At 41.8% G+C, this 24,247-nt stretch overlaps 1 protein-coding gene and 1 long non-coding RNA gene across 7 annotated transcripts in view; one reads left to right on the top strand and one right to left on the bottom strand.

The window, feature by feature from the left end:
- EXD2 (exonuclease 3'-5' domain containing 2) overlaps positions 1-13,718 on the bottom strand; it is a 51,393-nt gene extending 37,675 nt beyond the window's left edge. For 4 of the 6 annotated variants that reach the window (XM_073997617.1, XM_005561595.5, XM_005561596.5 and 1 more), the window contains exon 1: positions 13,625-13,718. The gene's annotated coding sequence lies outside the window, so the exon portion shown is untranslated. Of the gene's footprint in view, positions 1-13,179 lie in introns of all 6 variants that reach the window. The other 2 variants (XM_065548955.2, XM_015453923.4) reach the window with 2 other exon arrangements.
- Positions 13,178-20,041, top strand: LOC107130441 (uncharacterized). The gene is made up of 3 exons (XR_001492529.4): positions 13,178-13,297; positions 13,750-13,921; positions 18,568-20,041. It is a non-coding gene; the product is annotated as an uncharacterized lncRNA (long non-coding RNA).
- Positions 20,042-24,247: the final 4,206 nt, after the last annotated feature.

The following is a 24,247-nucleotide window of genomic DNA, read 5'->3' as shown; positions in this document are numbered from 1 at the left end:
CACCATATCCCTGGTGACTCAGCACAGAGTTGATGATACTCAGTAAATAGTTACTGAATGAATGAAATTCAGCTCAAGGTATTATATGTTAACATTTGTATGATAAATGTCTCTAATTCAATCACCAGATTACAACATTCTGTTTATTCAAATGAAAAAAAAGTTTTTCCCCTTATCGTGCCTCGACGTTATAAGGAAGTAATATGGTTCACTACTGGGCTGGGAGCCAGAAAAAAATCAAACTTTGATAACAGTTTACTCTGGGATCCAAGCTTTTCAATGCCTCACCAAATCTCATGAGTGAAACAAAATGTCATTCTTAAGTTTTTTATATAAATTAATTGAACATAAAACTTCTTTTTTTGAGACAGAGTCTCACTCTGTTGTCCAGGCTAGACTGCAGTAGCACAATCACGGCTCACTGCAGCCTCAACCTCCTGGGCTCCCACTTCGGCCTCCTGAATAGCTGGGGGTACAGGTGCACGTCACCATGCTCAGCACATTTTTTGATTTCTTGTAGAGATGGGGGTCTCACTATGTTGCCCAGGCTGCTCTCAAACTGCTGCCTACTCAAGTGATCCTCCTGCCTCACCCTCCCAAAGTGCTCGGGTTATAGGTGTGAGCCAATATGCCCAGCTAAGTATCAATGGCTACCTAATGATAGTAGGATTATGAACAATTTTTATTTTTCAAATTTTATACGAATATGTACATATTTGTAATTAGAAAAATACACTCTTTTTAAACTGGTGCTCTTTAGAGATAGGCATGTAAATATCCCACTTGACAAAACACATAATCATATTCTTGGAATAAATCATACTTTAATGAGTTAAATGATTATGTTTAAAGTGTTTGGAAAGTAGTATATGGTAGACAACACAAGCCCTAATGTCAAATAGCCTAGGTTTAAATCCAGCCTCTGTTACTCACTAGCTGTAGGAACTTAGGCAATTTACCAAACTTCGCTAAGCCTCAGTTTCCTCATCTGTGAGACAGGAAGGACAGTCTCCTCATCTGTGAAACAGGAATACCTATTATGTATGATTACTGTGAGGCTTAAGTAAAATCAATAAAATTCACCTAGTATATTGGCTAGAACATTAGGATTCTATAAATGTTAGCTATTACTTCAAAACCACAGAACTTCTATTGAAGGATCAAAGAATCAGAGTTAAAATTTTGGAGTCAAGTTCAGCTCCCACCCAATTCAAGAATCCTTTCCATGATAATCCCAACAGATCATGACCTAGTCTCTGATTGAATACTTCCAGTATCTGAGTTCATCACCTTCAGAGGCAGTTTTTGTTGAAAGTCCTTGCGTTCTGTAAAAGCTGCCTACTCACAAATTGCCCTCTTTGATAGCCTCTGCAATGACAAGTGTTTACTCCCTCCTTAAAACCTGTTAAAGAGGTGAAGAGAGCTTTGAGATTCCCCTTATAGTCTTCCTGTGACCTGGCTTATAGACTCTCCTGGCCAAGGCCTTCTGCGCAGTTCCAACTTTGTCAATGTATCTCTTCAAATGTGGCATTTAGGTCTATACGCAATACTTGAGGCCAGGCATGATGGCTCAGGCCTGTAATTCCAGCACTTTGGGAGGCTGAGGTAGGTGGACTGCTTGAACCCCTCCCACCTCAACCCCCGAAGTAGCTAGTGCCAGGAGTTCAAGACCACCCAGGGCAACACGGCGAAATCCCATCTCTACTAAAAAAAAAAAAAAAAAATTTACAAAAAATTAGCCACGCATGGTGGTGGCACACACCTATAGTCCCAGCTACTGAGGAGGCTGAGGTGGGAGAATCACCTGAGCCTGGGAAGTCAAGGCTACAGTGAGCCGTGATCACGCCACTAAAGTCCAGCCTAGGCAACAGGAGTGAGACCCTGTCTCAAAAAAACAAACTTGAGACACGGTCTAACTGATGCAGGCTATAGTGACAGTATTACATCCCAGCAGCTGGACCCTATATTTTATTAATGCTGTATGAAATGATATATTTTTTCGTAACAGAATCTCATTGTTGGGTCATATAAAGTTTGCAGTAAATTAAAATTTACTGACGCCAAATCAGGTTCTCCATTTTAAATATTTGTAATTTATATTTTGCACTTAAATCAAAAATGCGTCTTCTAAATTTCATCTTGTCTGTTTCAGCCAAATGTTTCATATATTGAGGCCAATTTGCATCTTGATTATACTTCCCTCTCAAACATAATTTTATGTACAAAACTGAGTATCTGTTTTCAGAGAAAATAACATCTCCTAACATATGCTTTTATTAATTCATTTTTATTTGGAGAGGTTTTGTGAACTGCATGTTTTTTTTCTTTTCCAGCCAGAGGATTCATTCAGCAAACTTTTATATAACACATTATATAAGTCAGACACTGTGATAGACCCTGGGTAAAAATAGTTGAAAGGCACAATTTGCCTTCAAAAAATTCATGATTTAGCCAAGGAAAAATATACATAATGAACAAGTTGCGAAGACTGAGATAACACCGTCAGGTGAAGCACATACAGGTATACGAATGGCTTGGACTTGAGGAAAGAGTGGAGATATTATTTTTATTTTTTTGAGACAGGGCCTCACTTTGTCACCCAAGCTGGAGTGCCATGTCACAATCTCAGCTCACTGCACCCTTGACCTCCTGGGTTCAAGTGATCCTCCCACCTCAACCCCCGAAGTAGCTAGGACCAACCACAGGCGCATGACAGCACCCCAACTAACATTTTGCATTTTTAGTAGAAACGGGGTTTTGCCGAGTTGCCCAGGCTGGTCTCAAATTCCTGAGCTCCAACACCCCAGCTAATATTTTGTATTTTTGGTAGAAACAGGGTTTCACCAGGTTGCTCAGGCTGATCTTAAACTCCTGAGCTCAAGTGATCTGCCCACATCAACCTCCCGAAGTGCTAGGATTACAGGCATGAACCACCACACCTGGCCGAGTTGGGGTATTATTAAGAGAAAACACGGCTAGGTGTGGTGGCTCATGCCTGTAATCCCAGCACTTTGGGAGGCCGAGGCGGGTGGATCACCTGAGGTCAGGAGTTCAAGACCAGTCTGACCAATATGGTGAAACCCCGTCTCTACCAAGAATTACAAAAATTAGCCAGGTGTGGTGGCATGCACCTGTAGTCTCAGTTACTCAGGAGGCTGAGGCAGGAGAATCGCTTGAACCTGGGAGGCGGAAGTTGCAGTGAGCCGAGATCGTGCCACTGTGCTCCAGCCTGGGCGACGGAGCAAGACTCTGTCTCAAAAAAAAAAAAAAAAAAAGAGAAAACACTTGCTGAGAGAGATAGTGTCTGAGACTGGCATTCAAACAGGAGCAAGAGTTCTCCAGGTGCAGAAGCCAGACAGGAGGAGGGCACTCCAGGTGGAGGGAATAGCTTGTGCACAAATGGGAAGGGCAGGAAGCACCACAGGATAGGTGAAACATTTAAACAAATGTAAAATGTAGGCGGGCGCGGTGGCTCACGCCTGTAATCCCAGTACTTTGGGCGGCCAAGGTGGGAGGATCACCTGAGATCAGGAGTTTGAGACCAGCCTAGCCAACATGGTGAAACTCCAACTTTAATAAAAATTCAAAAATTAGCCAGGCCTGGTGGCGTGTGCTTGTAATACCAATTACTCAGGAGGCTGAGACATGAGAATCACTTGAATCGGGGAGGCAGAGGTTACAGTGAGCTGAGATCGCACCACTGCACTATAGCCTGGGGGACAGAGTAAGACTCAATCACAAAAACAAAAACAAACAAAAAACCAAACGTAAGATGTACTATACGTGTAAAATATGCACTAAATTTTTGAATACTTACGTTTGAATACTTACCCCAGGCTGGAGTACAATAGCGCAATCTCAGCTCACTGCAACTTCTGCCTCCCGGGTTCAAGCAATTCTCCTGCCTTAGCCTCCTAAGTAGCTGGGACTACAGGTGCCCGACACCACACCCGGCTAATTTTTGTATTTTTAGTAGAGGCCGGGTTTCACCATGTTGGCCAGGCTGGTGTTGAACTCCTGACCTCAGGTGATCCACCCGCCTCGGCCTCCCAAAGTGCTGGGATTACAGGCGTGAGCCACCACGCCCAGCCCCATACTGATTTTTATGGTGACTTCTTTACTGTGGTAAAATATATATAACATAACATTTACCATTTTAGCCTTTTTTCTTTTTTTTGAGACAAAGTCTTGCTCTATTGCAGAGGCTAGAGTGCAGTGGCACGATATTGGCTCACTGCAACCTCCACCTCCTGAGCTCAAGCCATCCTCCTATCTCAGCCTCCCAAGTAGCTGTGACTACAGGTACTCCCCACGATGCCTGGGTAATTTTTTTTTTTTTTGTATTATTTTTGTAGAGATGGGGTTTTGCCATGTTGCCCAGGTTGGTCTCGAACTCATGAGCTCAAGCGATCCTCTAGACTTGGCCTCCCAAAGTGCTGGGATTACAGGCCTGAGCCACCACGGCTGGCCCATTTTAGCCATTTTTAAGTGTACAATTCAGTAAGTATGTTCACACTGCTGTGCAACCATCACCATCGCCCATTTCCAGAACAACTTCATCCTTGCAAACAGAAACTGTCATTCAACAAGAATTCCCATTCTCTCCTTCTTCTAACCCCTGATAAGCCCTATTATACTTTCTACCTCTATAAATTCCATATTGATTTTTTAATATTTATGTTGAAAAGAGCACTTTGGGAGGTTGAGGCAGGTGGATCACAAGGTCAGGAGATTGAGACCATCCTGGCTAACACGGTGAAACCCCGTCTCTACTAAACAAAATACAAAAAATTAGCCGGGTGTGGTTAGCCGGGTCCCTGTAGTCCCAGCTACTCGGGAGGCTGAGGCAGCAGAACGGCGTGAACCTGGGAGGTGGAGCTTGTAGTGAGCCAAGATCGCGCCACTGCACTGCAGCCTGGGCGACAGAGTGAGACTCAGTCTCAAAAAAAAAAAAAAAAAAAAAAAAATTGTATGTTGAAATAATGTTTGGAATATACTGGGTTAAATATAGTCATGTGCTACATAACAATGTTTCGGTCAACAACAGACCACACATACAACAGTTCTACAAAATTATAAGATTACAATGGAGCAGAAAAATTCCTATTGCCTAGTGACATCATAGCCATCTAACCATCCTAACGTTGCTGTACAATGCATTACTCACAAATGTGTGTAATTATGCTGGAGTTAACGAACCTACAGCACAGCCAGTCGTATAAATGTACAGCACATGCAATTATGTATAGTACATACTTGATAATGACAATAAATGACTATGTTACTGGTTTATGTATTTACCATATGTTTTATTTTACAGTTTACTCCTTCTACTTATAAAAAAAAATTAACTGTAAAGCAACCTCAGGCAGGTCCTTCAGAAGTTATTCCAGAAGGCACTGTTATCGTAGATGACAGCTCCATGCCTGTTATTGCCCCTGAAGACTTTCCAGTGGGACAACATGTGGAGGTGGAAGACAGTGATATTGATGACCCTGACTCTGTGTATGTCTAAGCTAACATGTATGTGTGTGTGTGTGTGTCTTAGTTTTTAACAAAAAATTTTAAAAAGTTTAAAAAAAAACAATTTTTAAGTTGAAAAGAGCTTATAAAATAAAGAGAGAAACATTTTTTCTACAGCTATACAACATATTTGTGTCTTAAGCTGAGTGTTACTACAAGTCAAAAAGTTAAAATAATTTAAAAGTTTAAAGTAAAAAAGTTACAGCAAACTAAGGTTAATTTATTACTGTAAAAAAATTTTTAAATAAATTGAGTGTAGCCTAAATACATAGTGTTTATAAGATCTAAAATAGTGTACAGTCATGTCCTAGGCCTTCACATTCACCCACCACTCACTCACAGGTTCACCCAGAGCAACTTCCAGTCCTGCAAGCTCCATGCATGACAGATACACTACATAAGTGTAACACTGTTTATCTTTTCTTGAGAGGGAGTCTCGCTCTATTGCCAAGGCTGGTATGCAGTAGCGTGATCTCAGCTCACTGCAAACTCTGTCTCCCAGGTGCAAGAGATTCTCCTGCCTCGGCCTCCCGAGTAGCCAGAGCTACAGGTGTATGCCACCACACAAGGCTATTTTTTTTATTTTTAGTAGAGATAGGGTTTCACCATGTTGGCCAGGCTGGTCTTGAACTCCTGACCTCAGGTGATCTGCCCGCCTCGGCCTCCCAAAATACTGGGATTACAGGCGTGAGCCACCATGCCTGGCCCACTGTTTATCTTTTATACCACATTTGTACTATACTTTTATGCTTAGATATGTTTAGACACACAAATACCATTGTGTTACAACTGCCTACAGGACTCAGAACAATAACATGCCGTACAGGTCTGTGGCCTAGGAGTGATAAGCTATTCCATACAGTCTAGGTATGTAGTCGGCTATCCATCTAGGTTTGTGTAAGTGTGCTCTATCATGTTCATAAAATGACACATTTCGCAGAACAGATTCTCACTAAGTGATGCCATTACTATAGTTCACCTTGTTTCTTTTTATATCTTTAATGTGGCTACTAGAAAATTTTAAATTGGGGCTCACATTCTACTTCTAATGGACACTACTGTGCTAGAATATAATGTGCAAGTAAGGAAACAGAGACGATGCTAGAATGAGTAGATACAGGACAAGTCATGAGGGGGCCATGCATTACCCTACAGGACCCTGGAGAGCAAATAACAGACTAATAAGGAGAGTGACAGGATCAGACCACCATGGTACTAATGTGGGTGCTAGCTTGGAGGAGGGCAAGGCTGTAGGCAGAAAGACCTTTAGAAGATTCATAAAGCTGAGAGGCAAAGAATACTCGAATTATGGCAGAGGAAACCAGAATAAAAAGAGCCACGGAGACCATCCTGGCTGACACGGTGAAACCCCATCTCTACTAAAAAAATACGAAAACTTAGCCGGGCGAGGTTGCGGGCGCCTGTAGTCCCAGCTACTCGGGAGGCTGAGGCAGGAGAATGGCGTAAACCCGGGAGGTGGAGCTTGCAGTGAGCTGAGATCCGGCCACTGCACTCCAGCCTGGGCGACAGAGCGAGACTCCGTCTCAAAAAAAAAAAAAAAAAAAAAAAAAAAAAAAAAAAAAAAAAAGAGCCACCGTTCCTAAACAGAATGGCTGCATCACAACCACCTGGAAAAACAACAAAGTCATCAACCAACTTTTAGAAATTATAAGATAATTCAGAAAGTCTGATGAGTATAAACTCAATAGCTTTCCAAACCTATTATAAAAATGTGAAAAAAGAAATCTCATTCATAATAGCAATATACCTGTATACTACTTTAAAACTACATTAAAAAAACCACATATACACATACACAAGTCTAGGAATAAATTCAACAGGAAATGCGTCAGATCAATACAAAGAGAAACAGAAAACTTTAGTGAAGATCTAGAAGACCAGAAGAGTGGAGATGTATGATAGCAGCTGTCATGTGCCAGGTACTTTACATGTACATATATACTCATGTTAAAGTATTCATTTAATCCTTTCAATAACCCTATGTGGGAGGTACTATAATTATCCTATTTTTGATAAGCAGACAAGATTGTTTTACAGAAATACTCAAAATAATATGTAAATTCAATACAAACTTCATTTTTAAAAACTTTTTAAAGAATGAATTGACTGTGTGTAGATGAGAAAAATGGATGCAGCAACATGGATCAGGATCATGGATTGTGGATCATGGATCATGGATTGTGGAGGCCACAACCCTGAGTGAATTAATACAGGAACAGAAAACCAAATACTACGTGTTCTCACTCGTAAGTGCAGCTAAACACCCAGTACACATGGACATAAAGACGGGAACAACAGACACTGGGGACTACTAGAGAGGAGGGGAAGACAGGGAAGGGGGCTGCAGGCTGAAAAACTACCTATGCTCAGTACCCGAGTGAAGGACTCATCCATACCCCAAACCCCAGCAAAACACAATATACCCATGTAACAAACCTGCACATGTACCCCCTGAATTTAAAATAAAAGTTGAAATTATATATATATAAAAAAAGAATGAATTGACCATTGAGAAAGTGAAAAGACAACCCACAGAATGGGAAAAAAATATTTACAAATCATATTATCTTGGAAGAGTGTGTATCTAGAATATATAAAAATCTCTTACAACCAAATAATAAAAAGACAAACCAATTTAAAAACTGGCTAAGGATCTAAATGGGTATTTCTGTTCTTCAATTCATTTTTTAATATGTTTTTTAGAGACAAGATCTGGCTCTGTTGCCCAGGCTGCAGTGCAGTGGTACAATCATAGCTCACAACAGCCTCAAACTCCTGGGTTCAAGTGATCCTTCTGCCTCAGCCTCTTGACTACAGGTGTGCTAACTGAAGAGACATGTCCAGCTAACTGAACAGACATTTCCTGATAGAGGGTATACAAATGGCCAATAAGCACTTGAAAAGATGTTCAATATCATGAGCTGTTAGGAAAATGCAAATCCAAACCACAATCAGATACCACTTTACACCCAGTAGGATGATTCTATTAAAAAAAAAACAAATAAGGCCAGGTATGGTGGTGCACACCTGTAATTCCAGCACTTTGAGAGACCAAGGTGGGAGGATCACTTGAGGCCAGGAGTTTGAGACCAGCCTGGGCAACATAGTGAGACTCTGCCTTTACAAATAAAAACAAACAAAAAAAATTAATTCGCCAGGAGTGGTAATGTGCCTATAGATTTAGCCACTTGGGAGGCTGAGGCAAGAGGACTGCTTGAGCTCAGGAGTTTGAGGCTGCAGGAAACTTTGATCACTCCACTGTACTCCAGCCTGGTCAACAGAGTAAGACCCTGTCTCTCAAAAAAAAAAAAAAAAGACAAGTGCTGGCAATAATGTGGAGAAATTAGAAATCTCATGCATTGTTGGTGGGAATGTCAAATGGTACAGCTGCTCTGGAACACAGTCTGGCAGTTATATGACCTAGCAATTCCACTGGCAGGTATATACCCAAGGGAAATGAAAACACATGCCCGTACTAAAGTCCATAGCTATTCATAACAGCCCAAAAGTGGAAACACCCCAAATGTCAATTAGTTGATGAACAGATAAATAAAACGTAGCATATCCGTATGTTATGAGTTGAATTATATTCCCCAAAAAGATATGTTGAAGGTCTAACTTCCAATACCTGTGAATGTGACCTTATTTGGAAATAGAGTCTTCAAAGAAGTAATCAAGTTAACATGAAGTCATACTGAAGTAGGGTGGGCCTTTAATCAAATACGACTGGTGTCCTTACAGGAGGAGGAGAAGAAACAGGTTTACATTGAGCAAATCCAATATGCAGACAGACACACAGGGAAGGTGACCATTTGAAGACAGAGGCAGAGACTGGAGTTATGCAACTGCAAACCAAGAAATGTCAAGGATTGCCAACAACCACGAGAAACTAGGAAGAGGCAAGGTAGGATTCTCCCCTAGAGCCTTCAGGAAGAGCATGACCCTTCCTGACACCTTAATTTTGGACTTCTAGCTTCCTTAACTGCAAGAGAATAAACTTCTGTTGTTTTAAGCCACCAGTTTGTGTTACTTTGACCGCAGCCCTACAAAACAAATATACCATAGGATGAAATTTCATTCAGTAATAAAAAGGAATGAATACTGAAACATGCTATAGAATGGAAAAATCTTGAGTACATTATCCTAAGTTAAAGCAGCCAGTCACAAAAGACTACACATTGTATGATTCCATTTACACAAAACACCCAGATCTAGAAAGACAGAAATATTAGTGGTTGCTTAGGGCTGGGGTCTTACTGGAGTCAGGGATAGGGAGTGACTGCTAATGGGTATGGGTTTATTTTGGGGGTGATAAAAATGTTGTAAAATTAGACTATGGTGATATTTGCACAACTCTATGAATATACTAAAATCCTCAAATTGTACACTTTGAATAATGAATTATATGGTGTGTGAATTACATCTCAATAAATCCATTAAAAAATGATTTGGGGCCAGGTGTGGTGATTCACGCCTGTAATCCCAGCATTTTGGAAGGCCAAGGTGGGCGTGTCACTTGAACCCAGGAGTTCAAGACGAACCTGGGCAACATGGTGAAACCTCATCTCTATAAGTAATACAAAAATTAGCCAGGTGTGGTGGTGCACACCTGTAGTCCCAGCTACTTGGGGGGCTGAGGCAGGAGGATCACTTGAGCCCAGGAGGTCAAGGCTGCCATTGCACTCCAGCTGGGTGACGAAGTGAGATCTCATCTCTCTCTCTTTTTTTTTTTTTTGAGATGGAGTCTCACTCTGTTGCCCAGGCTGGAAGGCAGTGGCGCAATTTCAGCTAACTGCAACCTCCGCCTCCTGGGTTCAAGTGATTTTCCTGCCTCAGCCTCCTGAGTAGCTGGGATTACAGGCGCACGCCACCATGCCCGGCTAATTTTTGTATTTTTAGTAGAGATGGGGTTTCACCATGTTGGTCAGGCTGGTCTCAAACTTCTGACCTGGTGATCCACCTGCGTCGGCCACCCAAAGTGCTGGGATTACAGGCGTGAGCCACCGCGCCCAGCTCCCCAGCTCTTAAAAGAAAAAAAAATTGACAAGCTGACTCTAAAATTAATCTGGAAAATAAACTAATAATAACCAAAAATATTGTTTTTTAAATGAGAGGACACGAGCTGATATAGTATATGACTTCCAATAAAATAATAATCATGATGGAGTATTTACCCTATTAGATGTCAACATATAACATACAGTTATATATGTTATATATAGGACGTTGTGGTATTGGTCCAGCAAATAGAAAAGTATACCATAGAACAGAAGACAGTCTAGAAACAGACCCTGTATGATAAATGAGTACATGTGGCCAGGTGAGGTGGCTCCTGTCTGTAATCCCAGAACTTTGGGAGGCTGAGGTGGGAGAATCTCCTGAGGCCAGGAGTTTGAGACCAGCCTGAGCAATATAGCAAGACCTCATCTCTATCTCTACAAATAAAAATTAAAAAGAAAAAAAAGAAATTAGTACATGGTAAGTGTGGCATTTCAGATCAATGGCTCAAGAATGGACTGACTATTCAAGGTGACAGTGCTTGGAAAACAACAATTATACACGTACAATTCCAGAGGAATTAAAGGAAAAAAACTATTCCCACAAGAAGAACTTCTAGGAGAAAACAGAGCTTTAGGAGAAAACCCTCCTCTCTCTAAAAGTAGAGGAGGATTTTTCAACTTCAGCACAATTGACATTTTTGGCTGGTGAAATTCTTTGTTGTGGGAAGCTTTCCCATGTGCTATAGGATGTTTCCCATGCACTGTAGGATGTTTAGCAGCACCCCTCACTTTTACTCACTAGATAACCAATAGCAGCACCATCCTAGTGGAACAAACAAAAAACATCTACAGACATTGCCAAATAACCCTGAGAGCAAAAATCTTTGCCATTTAAGAACCACTCAGATTGGGAATGATAGCCACAAAATACAAACACACACAGAACAGACTGATAAATTAAAACCTAAAATTTTAAACTTTGTTTCAACAAAGATGCCATATAGTTAAAAGACAAGCAACAACTTAAAAAAGCAATAAGCAGGGAGTAAATATTATAAACATATATAAATAACAAAAGATCAAAATCCAGAACATATAAAATACTACTATAAATCAGTAAGGAAAAGACAATCCAATAGAAAGAGATGTTTCTCAAAAGAGGAAATACAAATGGCCGACAATCATGAAGATGTTCAATCTCAACAGTAATCAGGGGAATGCAAATTAAAACAGCAATGAGAAATCACTTTTCCATCCATCAGATTGGCAAAAATAAGTAAGATTGATACCATTAAATGTTCGAAAGAGCATGGGGGGCTGGGCACGGTGTCTCACACCTGTAATCCCAACACTTTGGGAGGCCGAGGCGGGTGGATCACTCGAGGTCAGGAGTTCGAGACCAGCCTGGTCAACATGGTGAAACCCCATCTCTACTAAAAATACAAAAATTAACCGGGTGTGGGAGCAGGTGCCTGTAATCTCAGCTACTCGGGAGGCTGAGGCAGGAGAATCGCTTGAACCTGGGAGGCAGAGGCTGCAGCGAGCCGAGATCACGCCACTGCACTCCAACATAGGCAATAGAGCAAGACTCTGTATCAAAAAAGAGAGAGAGCACGGAGGAAATTATTATACACCGTGGGTAGCAGTTTGGCATTCCTAAATCCCCATACTCTCCCATCCAGCAATTCCACCTGCGGGTACCCATCCTTGAGAAATGCTCACATGGGCACAGAGGTGTGTGGGAAGGATGTTCTCCGCCACACTGCGTCTGACAAGGAAAAACTGGAAACAATCTATGGAATCTTACATAACCATGGAATTTACAGGGCAAGTAGAAAGAATAGGTAGATCTCTACATACTGACAAAGAAAAAATTCCAAGACCCGTTTTTAAGCATAAAACGTCAAGTTATGTAATGCATAAAACATACATATTTGTAAAAGTTTAAGGCGAAATCTTACAAACATATATCATAACGTGCACACACTTGTCAAATAAATGCAAAGAAAAATACACACAAACTGACAACAGTTCTTATTTTGTGAGAAAGGGACTGGTAAAGAAGAAACGGAGGAGACGGAAAAAAAAATCAAAGAGGATCTGTCTTCCACACTCCCCACCCTCACCACCAAGGAGAACATAAAGCTAAGAAAGATTTGTCTTGTTTAAAATTGTTACATAATTTTGTTACAAGACTTTATGCACAGACTATAACTAGAATATTTTTAAAATACATTTTTAAAACAAGCTCAACTTTACCAAATTTAATCCATCTTCCTCCCTGCGCCCCGACCCGCACTTTCTAATTCCTATGACTAACAAAACCTTTCAATTCCTTCTATCCTTGTAACAGAACTAAAAAAAAAAGTATAATTTCAATTTTGTGTTTTTGAGGAGAGGGTATATAAAGGAGTTTGAATGTTGTAATCATATCAAAAGCCTATCAAAAGCTTATCGAGGGATGGGTTTGTTTGTATTTTAAGGAGCAGGTGTCAATTTTATAATAAGTATTGATTAAGGTTCTTAGTTTTGATCCATCCCAGGGATGTGAAAAACCAAAGAGGTGGCTCCCGGCAAGACCCAGAGCAGGGTGTGGTCTGAGAGGACAGGGATGGTAGCGGGGGTGGCGGCTCACACGCATCCAGGGGAGAAAACAGCAGCAGTGGCCGCGTCGAACTCGCAGCGCCCGAGGAGCTACCAGGTGCCGCGGGCGGGGCCTCCTTTTTAGCTGATTGGGACACGCAGCCTCGAAGGTCTGGTAGGGGCTCCCAGAGAGAGGGTAAGGGGTCGGAAGGAGAGGCCCGAGGAGAGCGTGGGAGGACGTGGGCAGGCTTGAGGCCCTCCTTGCGCACTTGGGTGCTGAACCGCCCCGCCGTGGGCGACGGGGGCGAGGGGGCCACGCTGAGGGGCGGGGAGAGGGGCAGGGCCAACTCGCTCCGGGACAGCGGGGTCCCCGCAATGTCACCCCCGTACACGGTAATATCCCCCGCCCCACGACCCCTCTTGGTCTGCACTGGAAGCCCCTCTGCCCCGCGCACAATCCCGGTGCAAGGCCTCGCCGGCCTCTGAGCCTCACTTACCTGCTGTCTCGGACTGGGCCGCACACCTGCAGCGGGCTCACGGTAAAGTGCTGGAACCTGTGCGGCCGCCAGCGCGCACCCACCCGGATTCACTAGGGCCGTAACCACTTCCGTTCCTGCGGCAGGCCTGGAGGACGTAATCCCAGCTGGGGTCTGGGAACGGGCAACGCCATCTTGTACGGAAGCTCCTGGGGCAGGTGATGCCTACCCAGTCTGTCTCCTCTGTTGAACAAAGAATCTGTTAAAATTGGAAGGGCTTAACGTCTTCAGAAAAGTGACGCATTTGTTTCTGGGATGGTATGTTTGTGTTTTGGTTTTGGCTTTGTGTTTTGGGTTTTGGTTTTGGTTTTGGCTGAACTCTCACAAATGTAATATGGGACATCGAATTTTCTTTCTTTAGTATCCTGTGTACTGTTTTTCTGTTAAACAATAACAGTAAATAGAAGGAAAGACAGTGTATTTAAATAATGTAGTCTTCATTAGCAGTGCACATTATCCTATAGCCACTATAATAATTTTATGCACCTTTTTTTTTTTGGTGGAGACTGTCCCCCTACGTTGCCTAGGCTGGTCTCGAACTCCTGGGCTCAATCGATCCTCACAGCTCAGCCTCCCAAAGTGCTGGGATTACAGGCGTGAATGCCCAACCTATGCCATCTTTTATAGCGATAATCACAATATCTTCTGTTTATATATTAAATCGTTCATCCAATTAGTCTTCATTAGCAATTATATGTGAGGCAGTTAATGTTTGCTACATGCATGTTTCTCCTTTCTCATGGAATGTGTAAAACAGAAGGAGAAATGAGATGTGCATAAATAACCAATATAAGGTGTAATAATAGCTACCATTTGTTGACCTTGTGCTCACCTGTTGCTAGGAGCTTTGCAAAGCATTTTACTTATTTTTTCTCTTTTAATCCCCATAACAACCCTATGAGGCAGTACTATTATTAGTGCCATTTTACATAAAATGGAAAAAGGTTAAATAACTTCTTCAAGGTAATTCACAAGTAAGCACTGGAGTTAGGAATCAAACCTCATACGTCTGATTGCAAAGCATGTGGCCCCATCCTTTATACTACATTGTCTTCAATACAGAGGCAAATGTTTTAAATTCCACTGAAGGAGTATCCATGGGGGAAATTTCCAGCTATTATAGGTGATTAACTCCCTGAATTTTTATCTGTCCATCTTGAAACCCTTAAAAAACAAAGGATAAAGAGGAAATGCAAATTAAAACCACAATGAGATATAGCTAAATGAAAACCACAGAAAATATCAAGTATTGGCAAGATTGTGGAGCAACCACAGCTCTTATATGCTCCTGAAGGGAGCATAAATTGATGCAATCACTTTGTTAAACTGTTTGGCGGTATCAACTGAAGTTGAATACATGAAAAAGCCTTTGTTCCAACAATTTCACCCCTAGGTGGGGCACAGTGGCTCAACGTGTAATCCCAGCACTTTAGGGATTTTCACTGTGTTGCCCAGGCTGGTCTTGAACTCCTGGCCTCAAGCGATCCTCCCACCTCGGCCTCCCAAAGTGCTGGGCATCATGGTGCACACCTGTAGTCCCAGCTACTCCAGAGGCATAGGCAGAAGGACCTCTTGATCCCTGGAGTTTGAGACTGCAGTGAGTTGTAATTGCACCACTGCAGTCCAGCATAGGTGACAGAGCTAGACCCTGTCTCAAAATCAAAAACAACAAAAAAACAATTTTACTCCTAGTTATAAATATGAAACTGAAATGTCTGCATATATTCACCAAAAGGACATGTACATAAAAAAGCTCATACCCATACTTTCAACAGCCCCAAACTGGAAACTACCCAAATATCCCTGCTGTTAGAAGTCACTGTATATAGTGATTCATCTTAGGGTAGTAATAACTGGAAGGGAATGTGAGGAGGCTCACAAAGTGCTGATAATGTTCTGTTTCTTAATCTGAGTGCAGCTTTACATGTGTGTTCAGGTTATATTTGTGAGCACTTTTCTGGTTTCATATATACTTCGATAAAAGAGTTTTTTTAAAATGATAGTAAAGGAGTGAAAAGTTTGTTAACCCAAAGAAGAAAGAACAGGAAAGGACATAATACCAAACTAAAAAAAAAGATACAATTTTAAAAGATAGAAATTAGATGAGAATGGCAGATACAGTGTATGCTTGTATCAAAATATCTCATGTACCCCATAAATGTATACATCTACTGTGTGCCCACAAAAATTAAAAATTAAAAACAAAAAGAATAACAGAGTGTTGACATTTGGAGGATTTCATAAAGAACTGTCTGGGTTCACAAGCAATCACTCTACATTAAGGCCCAGTCAACAAGACTCCTCTGTGCATACAGAACTTCTAATCAGCTTTTAAAATACAGTTTCTCACTTTTAAATATGAGAAGACATCCAAGAATCACCAGTCATTATGGGAATGTCTCTGACATAATTAATTAACCTTTTCTAAGGACCATGTGTAGAACTATGTATAGAACCCTCCGTTCTTGAGGAAGACAAAGAAAAGAACTATGTACCCAACGATTTGAGAACACAAATTGTTCTCAAATATACTTTTCACATATTCAGAGAAGATTTAAGAAAATTAATTTTGATTTAGGCCATTGATTATCTAACAGGTTGCTATTTTTAAAATCAAATAAAAAATTTAAAAACATTTTAGGTTATTGAGCACTTTTTACAAATTGTAAAAAATTGCTATCAGATAGCTCACATTCTCTGGCTACATTGCAATTAAGTTAGAAATCAATAATGAGGCTGGGTGCAGTGTCTCATGCCTGTAACCCCAGCACTTCGGGAGGCCGAGGCGGGTGGATCACCTGAGGTAAGGAGTTCAAGACCAGCCTGGCCAACATGGTGAAACCCTGTTTCTACAAAAAATACAAAAATTAGCCAGGCACAGTGGCCAGTGCCTGTAATCCCAGCTACTTGGGAGGCTGAGGCAGGAGAACTGCTTGAACTTGGGAGGCGGAGGTTGCAGTAAGCCAAGATCATGTCACTGCATTCCAGCATGGGTAACAGAGCGAGACTCTCAAAAGAGAGAGAGAGAGAGGGAGAAGAAGAGGGAGACGGAGAAGGGGAGGGGAGGGGAGGGGAGGAAAAGAAAAGAAAAAAAAGAAAAGATTATTTTTAAAACTCCACGTACTTGGAAATTATGCCTGTAATCCCAGCACTTTGGGAGGCTTAGGCATGTGGATCACTTGAGCCCAGGAGTTTGAGACCACCCTGGGCAACATGGTAAAACTCCATCACTACCCAAAATACAAAAATTAGCTGGGCATGGTGGCACACACCTGTGATCCCAGCTACTCGGGAGGTAGATGTGGGAGGATCGCTTGAGCCTCGGGGGTGGAGGTTAAAGAATGGCTAAAATGCAAAACACTACCTACACCAAATTCTGCCAAGGATGTGGAGCAACAGGAACTCTCATTCATTGCTGTTGGGAATACAAAATGGTATAGCCACTTCTGAAGACAGTTTGGTAGTTTCCTATAAAGGTAAAGATAGTCTCAGCATGCAATCCAGCAGTCACACCTTTGGGTATTTACCGAAATGAGTTGAAAACTTAGGACCACACATAAACTTGCACATGAATGTTGACAGCAGGTTTATTTATAAGCTGGAAACAACAAAGATGTCTTTCAGTAGGTAAAAGAATAACCAAACTGGTACATCCTTACCATGGAATATTATTCAGAACTAAAAAGAAATAAGTTATCAAGCCACAAAAAATAATATGGAGAAATCTTAAATGTATATTGCTAAGTGAAAGAGGTCAGTCTGAAATGGCTACATACTGTATGGTTCCTACAATATGATATTCTGGAAAAGGCAAAGCTGTAGAGGTAGTAAAAAGATCAATGGTTGCCAGGGATTCCAGGGGAGGAGGAAAGGCAGAATATAGCTGGAGCAAGGGGATTTTTAGGCCAGTGAAACTATTCTGTGTGATACAGTAATGGTGGATACATGACATTATGCATTTGTCAAAACCTATGGAACTGTGCAACATGATGAGTGAACTCTAATGTAAACTATTTGGCTAATAATGTATCATTTTGTAGCAAATGTACCATACCCATGCAATATGTCAATAATAGATGAAACTGCCTGTGGTGAGGGGACATATGTGGGAGCTCTCTGCACATTCTGTTCAATTTTTTTTTTCTTTTTTTTGAGACAGAGTCTCGCTCTGTCGCTCAGGCTGGAGTGCAGTGGCAGATCTGGGCTCACTGCAAGCTCTGCCTCGCGGGTTCACGTCATTCTCCTGTCTCAGCCTCCCAAGTAGCTGGGACTACAGGCGCCCGCCACTATGCCTGGCTAATTTTTTGTATTTTTAGTAGAGACGGGGTTTCACCATGTTAGCCAGGATGGTCTTGATCTTCTGATTCATGATCCGCCTGCCTCGGCCTCCCAAAGTGCTGAGATTACAGGCGTGAGCCACTGCGCCCAGCCTCAAATTTTCCATAAACCTAAAACTGCTCTAGAAATAAAGTCAATTAATTTTTTTTTTTTTTTTTGGAAAAAAAGGTTATTGTGTGAACTATGTGAAATGTTTTATTCATTTGTTTATCCATTCCAAGGACAACTTAATGTCAAGCACTGGGCTAGGGATTCATGGGACATCATATGCAGAAAATTCATGAGGAACTGTGGCCAGAAGTGCTAGTTGCCCACCTATCATCCATTCTCCTTTTCCACTTAGTCGGGGGCATTAAACAATTGCATTTACAAAATACAATTTTCTGTCTTCATTAGGAGTAGGTGTGGCCATGTGACTAAGTTCTGGCTAGTTATAAGCAAAAGTTTTTGTATGGGATTTTTGGTAATGTTTCTAAAAAGGGGACAGGCTGGGCGGGGTGGGGTTTGTGAATGTTAAATAGCTTAAATTGTGAATGTTATATAACTTCATCTTCTATCTTCCACAGGTAAGGTTCAGCAAAGTCTATGTCATTCTCTAATCCTTTTGATCCAGCGGATTCTTTGGAGGAATTTAAATACATACTGGATTTTGCAACCAGGTTTGCAAGAGGAAAATGCAAAGGTGACTTCTGGGCCTGTTGCCGGGGGAGGGTAGGGGATGGACAGCTGACATCTAGTCACAGAGGAAAGAACACAGAAAGAGATCTCCAGTTAAAGCCGATAGATTGAACCACACACAACCCACCTCCTTCTAAAATCCCTGTAGAACAATGGTTTAAAAAAGCACTTTAACATAAAACTTCAAAATCAAAAAGATAAGGAAAATGATGAAAACCACTCAGGTAAGAAGAGAGGATATTTATGCCGAGGCTGCTGTCATTGGGAGTCCGCCAACATGCCACCATACTTTGGTGAGACTTGAAGGCGGGCAGGGAGTGGAAACACTTTATGCTGTAGTGAAAAAAGGGGAAGGCTTCAGTATACTCTGACTGGAGGTCACTGTCATGGGGAAACTGCAGGTGGGCTAACTAGAAGCTGGGCTTCTTGTGTAATGGTTTGGCTTTCTCTGGTTGGTCCTGTGTTGAAAATAGGGGCAAAATATAGGGCAACTGACTCATTGACCAAGCCCTGCCCAGGCTGGCCGATTGCAGAGGTTGTGGGTCAGAGTTCTGTTGTCATATATGGTCTGGCTACTGTCTGTTTATATAATCCGTCTGTCAGAGAACAGTAGAGGAGATCAAATTATTACCATTTTGGAAGCTGGAAAGCAGGATAGTGGGAACTGAATTAGCAGACTTGCCCTCTATCAAAGGGGATGGCCAAAAGCAAGCCAGATTTGCCCCAGAAAACCACCAAAAGTTCAAGAATTGGCAGCACCAGGTACCCCCAGAAGCAGGGATAAAGTGGGGGCTTAAATTGGACAGTTGGTTTAAAGTCTATTTCAGAAGCATTAGAACACTGGATTCCTTCCCCAGCTCCCAAATGACTGCCTGGTGCAAGACTCAGGACTGATTCCCTGGAGAGGGTAAAGCAGAGGGTTCTTTGTCTAGTTAAGGATGGGGTGCCATAACAAACATGCCAATTCAGTGAAAATACCTACTTTCAAGACTTCTGCTTGACTCCCCTAAATCAGCAGCCAATGTTAGAAGCCAAGTGTTAAAGTTTTTCGGATAATTTTGCTATGAACCTATAGGGAAATTTCATTACCATCTCATAGCAAGGCCTATAGTATAAGAGCAGGCCTATAGTAGCATATGGGGGAAAGTCTGAAAGACTTTGAAATGGACCAAAAGATTATTGAGAAATGGAAAACTGCATTGTTTTAAGTATCCCCTTCCAGCTTATCAGATTCTGTGGGGTTTATACCTTTCATTGTCTTTGAGGTATTTAACAATTCTGAAGAGATGGACTCTAACTTGTAGAAAACTAAGAGTAACATAAATAATTATTGTCTTTAGATATACAAATAAATTCTGTTCTGAGAAGTTTCTGTTGACTTCCCTTTCTCACTGTTCTATTCAGAACATTGATTTCAGGTGGGGTGTAGAGGCTCATGCCTATAATCCCTGCACTTTGGGAGGCCAAAGCAGGGGGATTGCTTGAGCCCAGCCTGAGCAACATAGCAAGACCCCATCTCTACAAAAAAAACTTTAATTAATGGGGCATAGTGATGTGCACCTGTAGTCCCAGCTACTAGGGAGGCTGAGGTGGGAGGATTGCTTGAGCCTAGGAGTTTGAGGTTACAGTGATGTATGATGGCACCACTGCACTGCAGCCAGGGCAACAGAGCAAGACCCTGTCAGAGGTGGGGTTGGGGGAAAGAGAGAAGGAAAGAAAGAGAGAGGCTGGGTGTGGTGGCACACACCTGTAATCCCAGCACTTTGGGAAGCTGAGGCTGTGGATCACCTGAGGTCAGGAGTTCAAGACCAACCTGGCCAACATGGTGAAACCCCATCTCTACTAAAAATGCAAAAATTAGCAAGACCTAATGGCTCACGCCTGTAATCCCACACACCTGGGAGGCTGAGGCAGGATAATTGCTTGAACTTGGGAGGTGGAAGTTGCAGTGAGCCGAGGTTGCACGGCTGCACTCCAGCCTGGGCGACAGAGCAAGACTCTGCCTCAAAAAACAACAAAAAAAAAGGCTGGGACCGGTGGCTTTACGCCTGTAATCCCAGTACTTTGGGAGGTTGAGGTGGGCGGATCATGAGGTCAGGAGATTGAGACCATCCTAGCTAACACGGTGAAACCCCATCTCTACTAAAAATACAAAAAATTAGCTGGGCGTGATGGCGGGCACCTATAGTCCCAGCTACTTGGGATGCTGAGGCAGGAGAATGGCGTGAACTGGAGAGGCAGAGCTTGCAGTGAGCCAAGATGGCACCACTGCACTCCAGCCTGGGCAACAGAGCGAGACTGTCTCAAAAACAAACAAACAAAAATGATTCCAGCATTTCTGATGGGTTTATATAGTTTTCTGGGTTTTGGGTTTCCCTTTGCATTGATTGTAACATCTTTTTCATTATTTAACTACTCATTAATTAGTAAATAAATAAAAATATTTGCCCCATATTCATTTCATATCTGCATGAGAGTCATCATTTTACCTCTTTTTGTTTTTACTATCATCCTTTAAAAAGTTCAATTCAAATATTCACTTTTGATAGGGATATTTTACAGGAAAAGAGATTGTTGACCAGGAACGATGGCCCACGCATGTAATCTCAGCACTTCAGGAGGCCAAGAGGGGAGGATGGTTCAGCCCAGGAGTTTGAGATCAGCATGGGAAACATAGGGAAACCTCATCTCTACAATTTTTTTTTTTTTTTTTTTAATTAGCCAGGCATGGAGGCATGCAAGTATGGTCCCAGCTACTCGGGAGGCTGAGGCGGGAGATCCCTTAAGCCTGGGAGGTTAAGGCTACAGTGAACTGTGATTATACCACTGCACTCTAGCCTGGGTGACAGAGCGAGATCCTGTCTCAAAAAAAAAAAAAAAAAAAAAAAAGATTGTTTATAAAGTTATTGTTCCATTAGATACAGAAACGAAAAGAGTATTTGGTAAGTCACTCACTGGACTCTTAACTGAAAAGTAAGTGGGTGGATGACTGGTTTCTTAGAAGTTTTAGTCCCATTAATTTATTAGACATTTGTGTAGGCATTTTACAAGAAATCCTAATTTCTTCCTAGAAGGAAGCTTTCAATTACATCATGCAAAAAGATTGCATCCTAGTCCAGGTTTGGAATTTTTTTTTCTTTTCTAGAATGACTCTCAAATCTCCAGTCCAAAGCTATATCTCTAAATACTTACTATACCAGTGCTATTAGAAGTACTAGGATGAAGTGAGATAATGACCTCACTCCAGAATGTAAATCAGCATTCTGCTTCCTTCATTGAGAAAGAGAAAATCTTCCTACAAAAATGCTGAGGGAACTAAACATGGTGTTCAGTGACACAGTTGCTTTACATTCTGTGACAAGCTTTTATCTTGTTGAGGACTGATAACAAATTGCACAAAATGTGGAATAAATGTACAATGAAATATTACTCAGCCTCAAAAAGGAATGCAACTCTGACTCATGCTACAACATGGATAAACTTTGAAGATATTATGCTAAGTGAAATAAGCTAGGCACAAAAGGACAAATATTGTATGATTCTACTTATATGGAGTACCTAGAATAGACAAATTCATAGAGACTAAAAGTAGAATAGTGATTATCAGGGCCTGGAGGGTGGAGTTCGTGTTTAAAGGGTACAGAGTTTCAGTTTAGGATGATGAAAAAAATCTGGAGACAGTGGTGATGGTTGCACAACAAATGTGAATGCACTTAATGCCACTGAACTGTATGCTTAAAAACTGTTAAAAAGGGCTGAGCATGGTGGCTCCTGCCTGTAATCCCAGCACTTTTGGAGGCTGAGGAGGGATGATCGCTTGAGCCCAGGAGTTTAAGACCAGCCTGGGCAAGATAGGGAAATCTCATCTCTGTAAAAAATTTTAAAAATTAGCCAAGAGTGATGGCACCTGCCTGTGGTCCCAGCTACTCAGGAGGCTGAGGTGGGAGTATTGATTGAGCCCAGGAGGCTGCAGTGAACTATGATCATGCCATTGCACTGCAGCCTGGGTGACAGAGGGAGACCCTGTCTCAAAAAAAGTTAAAATGGAAAATTTTACTTCATGTGTATTTTACTACAATGTTTTAAAAAATTGCAGATTGGCCAGTAAAGAGGCCACATTTTGAGTTGTGCTATATTAGAGTCCAGGCTCTCTAAGTATATCAACTCTGTTGGGGTTGGTATATTTACAACCCCTACCAACTAGCTCTTCTCTACTCCACATACATTCTACCCCTCTCTCCACTATTCATGTAGTTACTAAAGCTAGAAACCTGTGAAATGTCCTAGACTCTTGCTTCTCCCTCATGTCGTTGTATGTAATCTGAACAATGATTGCCTAACTGTGCTGGTTATAAAGAAATTGTTCCGGGCTGAGCACGGTGGCTCATGCCTGTAATCTCAGCACTTTGGGAGGCCAAGGCGGGCGGATCACCTGAGGTCGGGAGTTCGAGACCAGCCTGGCTAACATGGTGAAACCCAGTCTCTACTATAAATACGAAAATTAGCTGGGCTCCTCCTTCAAGTATTTGGTCCCAATAATCTCAATCTTGACCTTTTATTTCCTCTACTTCCTATGGTCACTACTTCTTTGTTTCATTTTCCCTTTTTAATTCTCCAATACCTGTGATATCTCTAATAATTCTTTATATTAATTTTGTCAGTTAAGATTGGCCAGGGGGAAGGAGTGGCTCATACCAGAAATCCCAGTACTTTGGGAGGCCAAGGCGGGTGGATTGTTTGAGCCCAGGAGTTTGAGGCCAGCCTAGGCAACATAGCAAAACCCTGCCTCTACCAAAAACAAAAACAAAAAATTAGCCAGGTGTGGTATTGTGCACCTGTGGTCACAGCTGAGGTGGGAGGATCACTTGAGCCTGGGAGGCAGAGGTTGCAGTGAACTGTAATCATGCCACTGCACTCTAACCTGGACAACAGTGTGAGACCCCATCTTAAAAAACAAAAAAGATAACTCCTATGATATGGCAGTTCCTCAAAAAATTATAGAATTACCATACGATCCAGCATTCCACTTCTGGGTATATATTCAGAGTCAGAAGCAGGGTGTCAAAGAAGAGATATTTGTTTTTGTCATGCCTGTGTTCATAGCAGCATTATTCAAAATAGCTAAAATGTGGAAACAACACAAGTGTACACTGACAAATGAACAGATAAGCAAAGTGTGGTGTATACCTACAATGGAATATTATTCAGTCTTAAAAAGGAAGAAATCCTGACACATGCTACAACATGGATGAACATTGAGGACGTTACGCGAAGTGAAATAAGCCAGCTACCAAAAGACAAATACTGTGTGATTCTACTTATCACATAGTAGAATCACTGTTAGGACAGTCAAAAATCATAGAGACAGAAAGTAGGATGGCAGTTGCCAGGGACTGGGGGGGAGGGGAAATGAGGAGTTACGGGGTTTGTTTCTTTTATTTTCTTTTCTTTTGAGACGTAGTCTTGCTCTGTCGGCCAGGCTGGCGTATAGTGGTATGATCTCAGCTCATGGCAACCTCTGCCTCCCGAGTTCAAGTGATTCTCCTGCCTCAGTCTCCTGAGCAGCTG

This window comes from Macaca fascicularis, chromosome 7, assembly GCF_037993035.2.
Source record: "Macaca fascicularis isolate 582-1 chromosome 7, T2T-MFA8v1.1".
NCBI lineage: Eukaryota > Metazoa > Chordata > Mammalia > Primates > Cercopithecidae > Macaca > Macaca fascicularis.
Note: the sequence above shows the minus strand (reverse complement) of the source record. Positions and strands in the feature narration are given on the sequence as shown.